The 9,802-nt window shown below is 38.8% G+C and overlaps 1 pseudogene; it reads left to right on the top strand.

The window, feature by feature from the left end:
- Positions 1 to 2,154: 2,154 nt before the first annotated feature.
- On the top strand, positions 2,155 to 8,583 carry LOC118617667 (annotated as a pseudogene).
- The last annotated feature ends 1,219 nt before the right edge of the window (positions 8,584 to 9,802 follow it).

The raw sequence follows: 9,802 nt of genomic DNA, 5'->3' as shown, positions 1-9,802 counted from the left end.
CACAGATCCTGCTGCTGGCAGCTTGGGAGCGCTGCTGCCTGATGGGGCTCAGCTCCTACTCAGCCTCTGCTGATACTTTTGGGAATGGGTCTCAGCTGCCAATCTGTGCTTCTGCTGCCTGGGGATGGATGTCTGCTCCGGAGCCTTTGTTGCTGGGGATGTGTCTCGGCTCTGATCAGGCTACTGCTCTGGGACATGGAGCTGGGCTCCCCGCAGCTTGCAGCTTCTGCAGCAGGCACCTTGACAGTGCCATTACTGTGCACTGGTCTGTGTTGACCCAATGGGGTCCAATGGTCTGATGGTGTGAGGTGCACTGGTGGGCTCATGTCACTGGGCCCTCGCTGCTTCTGCTACCTTCTGCCAGAAAATACCAGGGATCTTCCAAAATGGTGGGGCCTCCCAGCTATGCAGGGAGAAGCACCCTCATGAGCCACTTACCATGGTAGCCAGCTGTTCCCCGTCCATAGCACAGGAACCCTCTGCCCCATGTTTCTGCACTGCTTGAGGTTTGTCCACACTCACGTCCACTCACACTCTTTCTCACACTTTCACACACTTACCCTCACTCCGGGCCTGCCCACCACCATCTTTTTCCTTTTTTTGAATTATTATTTTGAATTTCTTTGAATATATACCCAGAAGTGGAATTGCTGGGTCATAAGGCAATTCCATTTTTAATATTTTTAAGAACCTCCACTCTGTTTTCCATAGTGGCTGCACCAATCTGCATTCCTACCGACAGACCAGAAATGTCTCCTTTTCTCCATGTCCTCACCAACACTTGTTGATTTGTTGACAATCACCATTCTGACAGGTGAAAGGTGATATCTCATTGTTGTTTTAATTTGCATTTCTCTGATGATTAGTGGTGTTGAGTACCTTTTCATATGCGCATTGGACATGTGCATGTCCTTTTCAGAGAAATATCTATTCATATTCTCTGTCAATATTTTAGTTGAATTTTTATTTGTCTTTTGGTTTTGAGTTTGAGTTCTTTATACATTTTGGATATTAATCCCTTATTGCAATATTGTTGGTGAATATTTTCTTCTATTCACTAGGCTTTCTTGTTGTTTTGTTGATAGGTTCCTTTGCTTTGCAAAAACATTTTAGTTTGATGTCATTCCATTTGTTTATTTTTTCTTTTGTTTCCCTTGCCAAGGAGATATGTCAGCAATAAATACTTCTAAGGAAAATGTCAGTGTTTACTGCCTATGTTTTCTTCTAAGAGTTTTATGGTTTCGAGTCACATTTAGGTCTTTAATCCTTTTTCAGTTTATTGTATATGGTATAAGAGGGTGGTTTAGTTTTATTTTTTGTACTTATCTGTCCAATTTTCCCAACACTATTTACTGACTACACTGTCTCTATCCCATTATATATTCTTGCCACCTTTGTCATATATTAATTAACCATATAGGCTTGGGTTTATTTCTGGACTTTATTCTGTTCCGTTGATCTATGTATTTATTTGTTTTTATGCCAGTACCATGCTGCTTTGATTACTATAGCTTTGTAATATTATTTGATATCAGGTAGCATAATACCTGCAAGTTTGTTCTCTCTCTCTTTTTTTTTTTTTCCAAGATTGCTGTGGCTATTTGAGGTGTTTTGTGGTTCCATAAAAATTTTAGAATCATTTGTTCTAGTTCTGTGAGAAACTCCACTGGTATTTCAATAGAAATTGGATTGAATCTGTAGATTGCTCTGAGTAGTATGAACATTTTAATGATGTAAATCTTTTCTATTTGTGAGCACAGTATATGCTTCCATTTATTTGTATCCTCTTCAGTTTCTTTCTTCAATGTCTTATAATTTTTTGAGTAGAGATCTTTTATCTCCTTGATTAGATTTATTCCAGGTATTTTATTTTTTGATGCAAATGTAAATAGAATTGTTTTCTTAGTTTCTCTTTCTGATAGTTCCGTATTTATGTATAAAAATACAACTGATTTTTGAACAATAATTTTGCTACTTTACTGAATTTATTGATCAGTTCTTGTCATTTTAGTCTTTATAATTGTATTTCCTCTATTTTCTTTCTTCTTCATAAAGAAATTTATTTAACATTTCTTATAATATTGGTTTGCTGGTAATGAACTCCTTTAGCTTTTTCTTGTCTGGAAATCCTTTATTTATTCCTCAATTTAAATAATTGCCTTGCTGGATACAGTAATCCTGGTTGTAGGTCCTTGCTTTTTATCACTTTGAATATTGTGTACCAATCCCTTCTGGCCTGAAAAGGTTCTGTTGAGAAATCAGTTGACAGTGCTTTGGGAGTTCCCTTTTAGGTAACTGTCTTTCTCTTGTGGCTTTTAAGGGTCTCTCTTTGCCTTTAACCTTTGCCATTTTAATTATGATGTATCTTGGTGTGGGCTTCTTCGGGCTTCTTTTCTCTGGGACTCCATGCTTCTGGATTTGTGTGTCTTTTTCTTTCATAAGGTTAGGGACATTTTTGCCATTATTTCTTCAAATAGGTTCTCAATCCTTTGCTCTCTCTCTTCTCCTTCTGATAATCCTATGATGTGGATGTTATTACACTTGATGTTGTCCCAGAGGATCCTTAAATTTTTCTTATTTCTTAATGTTTTTTTCTTTTTGCTGCTCTGATTGGGTGTATCTGCTACCTTGTCTTCCAAAGAACTGATTTGATCCTCTGCTTCTATCTAATGTATTATTTATTTTAGATATTGTATTCTTCATTTCTGACTGGTTCTTTTTTAGGTTTCTTTGTCCCTTTTTATGCTTATTATCTCTTTGTTGGAGTTCTCACTGTGTTCATTCTTCCTCTAATTTACTTAAATATCCTTACAACCATTGTTTTTAACTTTGTATCTGGTAGATTACATGCCACATTTCATTTAGTTTTGTTTCAAAATATTTTTTCTGTTTAAAAAAATTGTTTTTGGACATAGTTTTCTCCCCATTTTGGCTTCCTCTCTTGTTTGTTTCTATATATTTGGTAGATATACTATTTCTCTCAGTCTTGGCAGGGTTGTTTTATATAGTAGGTATCTTGTGGGCTCAGTGGTAAAGTCTGTTTACCTGAGCTGGGTGCTCCAGGCATGTCTCTCGTGTGGGTTATGTGAATCCTCCAGTTGTAGTTGGGTTTTGATTTCTGTTGGTCAAACTGTGGGTAAAGCTGACCCTCAGGTTGGATGCCTGTGAGGCTTGACCCTGACCACAAGCTACTGTGGCAGTCAACCCTACGAAGCAGAACTCTCCTCAGCAGAGCCTGGTGCCTGCCGAAACCTTCCTTTAGATGTGCTTCTTGTGGAGCTAATCATGTTCTGATGTGGTCTGAAGCCAGTCACCAGGTGTGTTGGTTCTGGAGCCTCTTGGGAAGGACTCCAATGTGGGTCAATGTCAGATGCCACCTGTGGTGAACCCTAGGCTACCTGTTAGGACATACAAGGAGATTAATGGTCAGTATCTTCTTGTGCTGGGCCTGAGTTCTCATAGGAGGGGCCAAGCTATGTGCTGAGGCTGGTTGACACCATTACAGGGCTTGAGGCAGGTCAGCAAAAGGCCCAAGGGAACCTGAGATCTTCCACCTGTGTGTGTGGGGGGGGAGGATGGCACTTGCCCCAAAACCACTCAGCTCAGAATTGCCTTGTATGTCTGTGGAACTCCCTGAGTTTGCCTGAACTTCCTCCAGAGTTTTTTAAAGAAAAACTGAAACATGGGCCCTGGCTAGAGACTATGAACAGATCTCTCTACCAGAAGTGATCTTGGCTGCACAAGGCTTCAGGTAGTTGTAGGGAGGGGCCAGTGTATCTCCCTGGCTAATGCCATATGAAGGGGGGTGTTCAACCCAAAAAAGATGGCATCTGTGGATGGTGTGGGAGTGGAGTTCAGCACAGGGACATTGGCAGCTGCCCCTCCAGCCCTTTCCATGAAGCCACTCAACCTAGTTTTTCCTTATATGACTCTAGTCTCTTCCAGGCCACTGTCTGTTCTCTAAAGCCCAGGGTGAGTGCCAATGAGCAAGATTTGTTCAACTGATCCTTTGAGGGTGTGCCTGGGTTTCCAGTAGCTTCCCTTCTCACCTGGGCAGACAGGATCCCCACTGATTATCACAGCCAATATTACACGGGCACCTCTTCCTGGCTCTGGTGCTCTGGGCTAAGAAGACTGACATGCGGTTGAGGCCCCTAACTCCACTGGGGAGAAACCTCTTCAGCTGAGATACCTTTCCAGATTCTTAACTGCCACATATAACTATGTGGGTGGGGCCAGCACTTTTTACATCTCTGCCCTTTCTACCAGTCTAGATATAGCTTCTTTTGTATATCCCTAGTTATAAGACTTATGTTCAGCTAGTCTTCAGATGATTATCCAAGTTGATTGTTTTGATATCATCCTAGGAGGGAATAGGTGTAACTTCCACCTATTCTGTTGCCATATTGAATCTGCCATCCCCATCATTCTTAATCCTTTTCATCAGATAGTCATTTTTACCAGTGCAGATTATTACATTCCCCTACATTCTTTAAGGACTAAGTGAAAAAAATGTTTAAAATTTAACCTGACCTGTACATGCAAATGTATATACATGGTGGCATTCAGTGTGTATTTTTATTATAATGTTTAAAATATCTGAAAGCCAAATACTAAAAAAAAAGTAACAGCTCCATTATCGCAAAATATGTTTTAATGTAAAAATCCTTTTCAAGTATAGTGATTTGGGAACGCCATTTCACAATAGGTTGTTCAATACACATTAGTATATTATAGTTTTTAAAAATAGGCCAGAAAAATTAAAGAAACAAAGTATTTATAGAATCCATTTTACTAGGGCAAAATTGACAGCTCCAAAATATTAAACAATGTTGTCTGTCCTGTTTTGGCTCTTATCAAATTAATTGTATTCATATAGAAGAGTTACTGTCTGCTCTAGTCCACTTGTGATATCTGATCATTTTTGGTACAGGTAAAGTTTCATTTCCCAAGCGAAAATAATCTCTTCCTGTTCCCTTTGGTTATGCCCATTTCCTGCTGCTTATGGAGCTGGGTCAAGAGGCAGATCTCAATAAGGTGTTTCTGCTGGGATTGCCTGACACCACAAAGATAAGGGACTATAGTGCTGGTTATGCAACCAAGTTTTTATACGTATTTGCTATTTTAATGTCATTCTGGCCAGGTTTTTGTATCAATATGCTAACCTCATAAAATAAACTTGGAAGTGGTGTTTCTTTTTCTGTAATCTTGAAACACTCAAAAGGCAGAAGAATTATTTAATCCTTGAGTATTTGAAATAACTGAGTTATAAAATCATCTGGAACCTGTATCCTTTGATGGGGGTGGGAAGTTAGTGCATTGGCCTGTTCACATTTTCTTCTTCTTGGAGTAGTTTTGGAAATAAGTGTTTTACTAGAAAATTACATTTACTATTTGCAAAATATTAAGATTTTTTTAAATGTATTTTTTTAAATGTATCAATATGAAGTTGTTTTTTTATCTTTTTTCCTAGTGAGTCTTAAAAGATACTTGTACATGTTGTGGCATTTTCAGAATCAGGTTATGGTTTTATTTATCAACTTATTCTTTACATATTTTTCATTCAATTCTGGTGTCATTTAAAAATTACTTTCTCTTCTTGGGTTTTAATTTTTCTAACTTATTAAATTAAATGCTTAGTTTGCTCTTTGGTGCAATGTTGGCAGACTGCTTTAAAAGTCTAAAAAATAGCTGAGTGATAACTCTTCTCTCTCTTTTTCTAACATTAGCATGCTGTATTTATATTTTATTTGTTTTGATTGCATCCCCATTCATTAATTTATATATGCATTTCCAAATATTTACCTAGAACTGGACACTGTTCAGGGTGCTGGTGATGGGTAAGGCAGTGAACTGTTACTAGAACATTGTTGCTGTCTTCAAGAAGAAAAACTGCACCAGTTAAATGCCTTTTGTGGAGAGAGATCTAGGATAATGGTTGTCAAATGAACAAACAAGGTAAAGTCATGTGAGAGAAGAGGCATTTTGAGAACTTCAGATGAAATCCAAAATTTTTTCTTTTCTATCAACCAACGTTCTATAGTTAAAAACAAAGCATAAAACAAAACAACAAAACCTGAGTGGGAAGGGTCGTGAATGGCAACTGGTGAAAGATAGTGATGGACAAAGACCTGGGACGCCATTGGAGGCTCTGGATCAGGGGGAAGGCGCTCCATCCTCAGGGTAGCTTCCTGTTAAAAAATGAAAACAAAAACAACATGCTGAAAAACTATTGCTTGACTAAGAGGGGTGAACTAAGACACTAAGCTTTAAAAGAAAAATCCACCTTTTTGTATAATGTACATTTAGAAAAGGACATAAATCACGAGTATTTATCACAAAGTTAAGATATCCATGAAATTACATCAAGAAACAGAAAATTTTCTAGTGCCCTGTAGTCTTCCTGGGCTCCCTTCCAGTGATTATCCACTTCTATTATAACTTCTAATTCTATAGATTAGTTTTGCCTGTTTTGAACTGTATATCAATGGAGGAATGATGCAATAGATTGGTATTAGTCTTCTTGGGCTGTCATAAAAAACAATCCCATAGAGGAGGTGTCTTTAGCAACAGAAATTTATTTTCCCACAGAACTAGAGGCTAGAAATCCAAGATCAAGTTTCCAGCTAATTCTGTGTCTAATAGAGCTCTTATCCTGGCTTGCAGATGGCCACCTTCTTGCTATGCCTTCACATGGGAGGGAGAGAGAGTGGTGGGGGGGGGGGAGAAGAGGAGGGGAGAGGGGAGGGGAGGGGAGGGAAGGGGAGGGGAGGGGACGGGAGGGGAGGAGAGAAAATAAGCTCTCTGGTACTCTTCTTATAAGGACATTTATCCTGTTGCATTGTGGCTCCACTCTTATGACCTCATATAACCTTAATTATCTCCAAATATAGTCACAACAGTTTCAACATGTGAACTTTGGGTGGACATAAACATGCACTCTAAAACTGATTTTCCCTATTTTTTTTTTTTGCTAACATGTTTGTGAGAATCATACACATTATTATGTGTAGTTTTAGTTTTTAAATTCTTATTACTCTATAGTATTCTATGGTGTGAGCATATCATATATTTTTTCCCTCGTTTTATTGTTGAGGTATTTAAGCAGTTTCCAGTTTGGAAATGCTATTAACCTATTTTATATGTCTTTTGGTGAACACATGGATACATTTCTATTGGGTATATATTTAGAAATTGAATTGCTGGGTCATGGAGTATACATATAATCGGGTTTCATAGGGAGATGCTGCCAAATAATTTTGCAAGATGGTTGAACTAATTTATATCAACAATCTATGAGATATCTGATTATACCAGATTCTTGCCAACTCAGTCTTTTATATTTTAGCCATATGTTTATGGACCATTTGGCTGTCCTCTTTGTGAGGTAGTCATTGACGTCTTTAGCCCGTTTTCTCTTAGAGTAAATTTCCAACAACATAATGTGAAAGAGCACTCAGGGCAGGTCTTCGCTTGTGATGGTCTCTATCTGATCCTGGCTCTTCTCATTCATGCATAATTAGGAAAAAATGTATTTATACCAAAGCTCCGAGGAGTGAAACATTAGGAAACATGCAAGGAAAACAAGAAGAATGTACCAAAATTATTTAGGATAAAAAAAAATGTTTTGATAGAACAATTCAATTGAATAATAAGACAAAAAAATGGCATGCAAGTTACTTTAAAAAGCACTGCAATACAATCATTGAAGAAAGGAATACAGTATTTAAAAAAACCTCAACAGATAAAATCTATCATATAAGAGAACAAAAGTAAATTACACACTGTATTGGTGTCTTAGGCTGCCATGACCAATGACCACAAACTGGGTGATTTAAAACGACAGAAATGTATTCGCTTACTGTTCTGGAGGACAGCTTCTGGTGATTTCTGGAAATCCTTGGCAATCTCTCCCATATATGGACATGTGAAACTAGAAAACAAGTTCTCTGACTTTTTCGGCCCACTCCTTCTCCCCGGGCTCCCAACCCCTGATAGGACAGCATCTGTCCTCTTATTCCAGAGGCCATCAAGATCATCTACAGAGACCTCATCAGCCATGATGAGCTGTTCTCTGATATCTACGAGATGCGGGAGATCTCACGCGGGCTGTGCCTGGAGGCAGAGGGGAAGATGCTCAGGAGGACAGAGGGCAACACTGATGACACTGAGGGCCCCTGAGGGCAAAGGTGCTGAACACACTGGTGTTGATATTGTCACAAAAGAAGCCTATAAGAAACACATCAAAGATGACATGAAATCAATCAAATGAAAAGTTGAAGAGACCAGAAAGAGTAAAGACATTTATGACAGGGGCTGCAAAACCAATCAAAACACATCCTTGCTTATTCCAAAAACTACCAGTTCTGTATTGGTGAGCACGTGAATCCACAGGGCACAGTTGCTCCACTGGACTACCATGAGGATGGTGTGACCCCATACGCGATTTCCTGAAAGGATGGTTTAGAAGTGGAAAAATGTTCACAAATTTGGCAGTTTGGATCTACCACCTGTCATCATAACTGGCTGCTGCTTTTCATCCACACACTAGGATTAGGACACATGGAACTGATGTTATCTTGAGCTCTTCATTTATTTTGACCTTGATTTATTTGGAGCAGGGGCATTGTTTTTAAGGGAAAAAATAGGTCATGTAGGTTGTCTAAAAATAAAACGCATTTATTAAAAAAATTTTTTTAATGTGGTTTTATAGATTTTTTTAGAGAGAGAGGAAGGGATAGAGAGATAAAAACATTAATGTGAGAGAAAAACATCTATCAGCTGTCTCCTGCTTGCCCCCTACTGGGGATCGAGCCCACAACCCAGGCCCGTGCCCTGACCAGGAATTAAACTGGGACCACTCAGTCCATGGGAGGACATTCAATCCACTGAGCTACACCAGCCAGGCTAAAAAGAAAATGAAGTTAAACTAAAAGAGGAAGAAAGAAAGAAAGAAAGAAAGAAAGAAAGAAAGAAAGAAAGAAAGAAAGAAAGAAAGAAAGAAAGAAAGAGAGAAAGAAGAGAGAGAGAGGAAGAAAAGAGAAGAGAGAGGGGAAAAAGAAAAGAAAACAAGTTATCTGCTTCTAAAATACAATGGTAGAACAAATATAGCATAGATATTCTCATTCCTGTAGGAAGAAATTAGAAGAAATAAATGAGTCCAAAGAAGTCCAAAATTCAGTAGGACAATTTCCATTAGGCTCAAGGTCTGGGAATAACCTTCTGAGGTTTGATGCTTTGCCCTCTGGGTCTATGACAATGGCCTCACCTCAGCCTGTGACAGTTGTCCTGCCCTCTCTGGCCTCTGCCTTTGTACCTGTGGCTCTGCCCTTGGCATGATTCTTCTTTTTTCTTAAAGGGTAGCACATATCTGTAGCCAAGTAGACTTATTTGCTTCCTTCGCCCTTTTTTATTTTGCTTGTGGATCCCCCAAAGTCTGACAGTCTTTCTTTATTTTGTCCTATCTCTGTCCCTTTCAGTCCAGGCTGGCAGTGGTTCTGCTGGCATAACATTCTTAAAAGCCTTGTTGGTTTCCCATGTAATTCATAGCACTTCATGCCATCAGACAAAAAGTCCACCATAAATCATTCCTTGATAACTCCACCTCTGTCCCTGGTTTCTGTTGTGATGGCTGATTTGATGCCAGAATTCTTTCAGCACAAGGTGGTCTAGAATCCTTGGTCTTATATACAGAGAAGACTAAGAATTGTCTAAGTCATCAGGTTCTGGTTTCTTTTGGTTTAATATTTCCATCCTCAATTAATTTCTTTTCACATTTTGCTGAAATTATCGAGGAGAAACC

The sequence above is a fragment of the Molossus molossus genome, unplaced genomic scaffold, assembly GCF_014108415.1.
Source record: "Molossus molossus isolate mMolMol1 unplaced genomic scaffold, mMolMol1.p scaffold_m16_p_5, whole genome shotgun sequence".
NCBI lineage: Eukaryota > Metazoa > Chordata > Mammalia > Chiroptera > Molossidae > Molossus > Molossus molossus.
The sequence above is the reverse complement of the archived record's forward strand: the minus strand, read 5'-3'. Positions and strand labels throughout refer to the sequence as shown.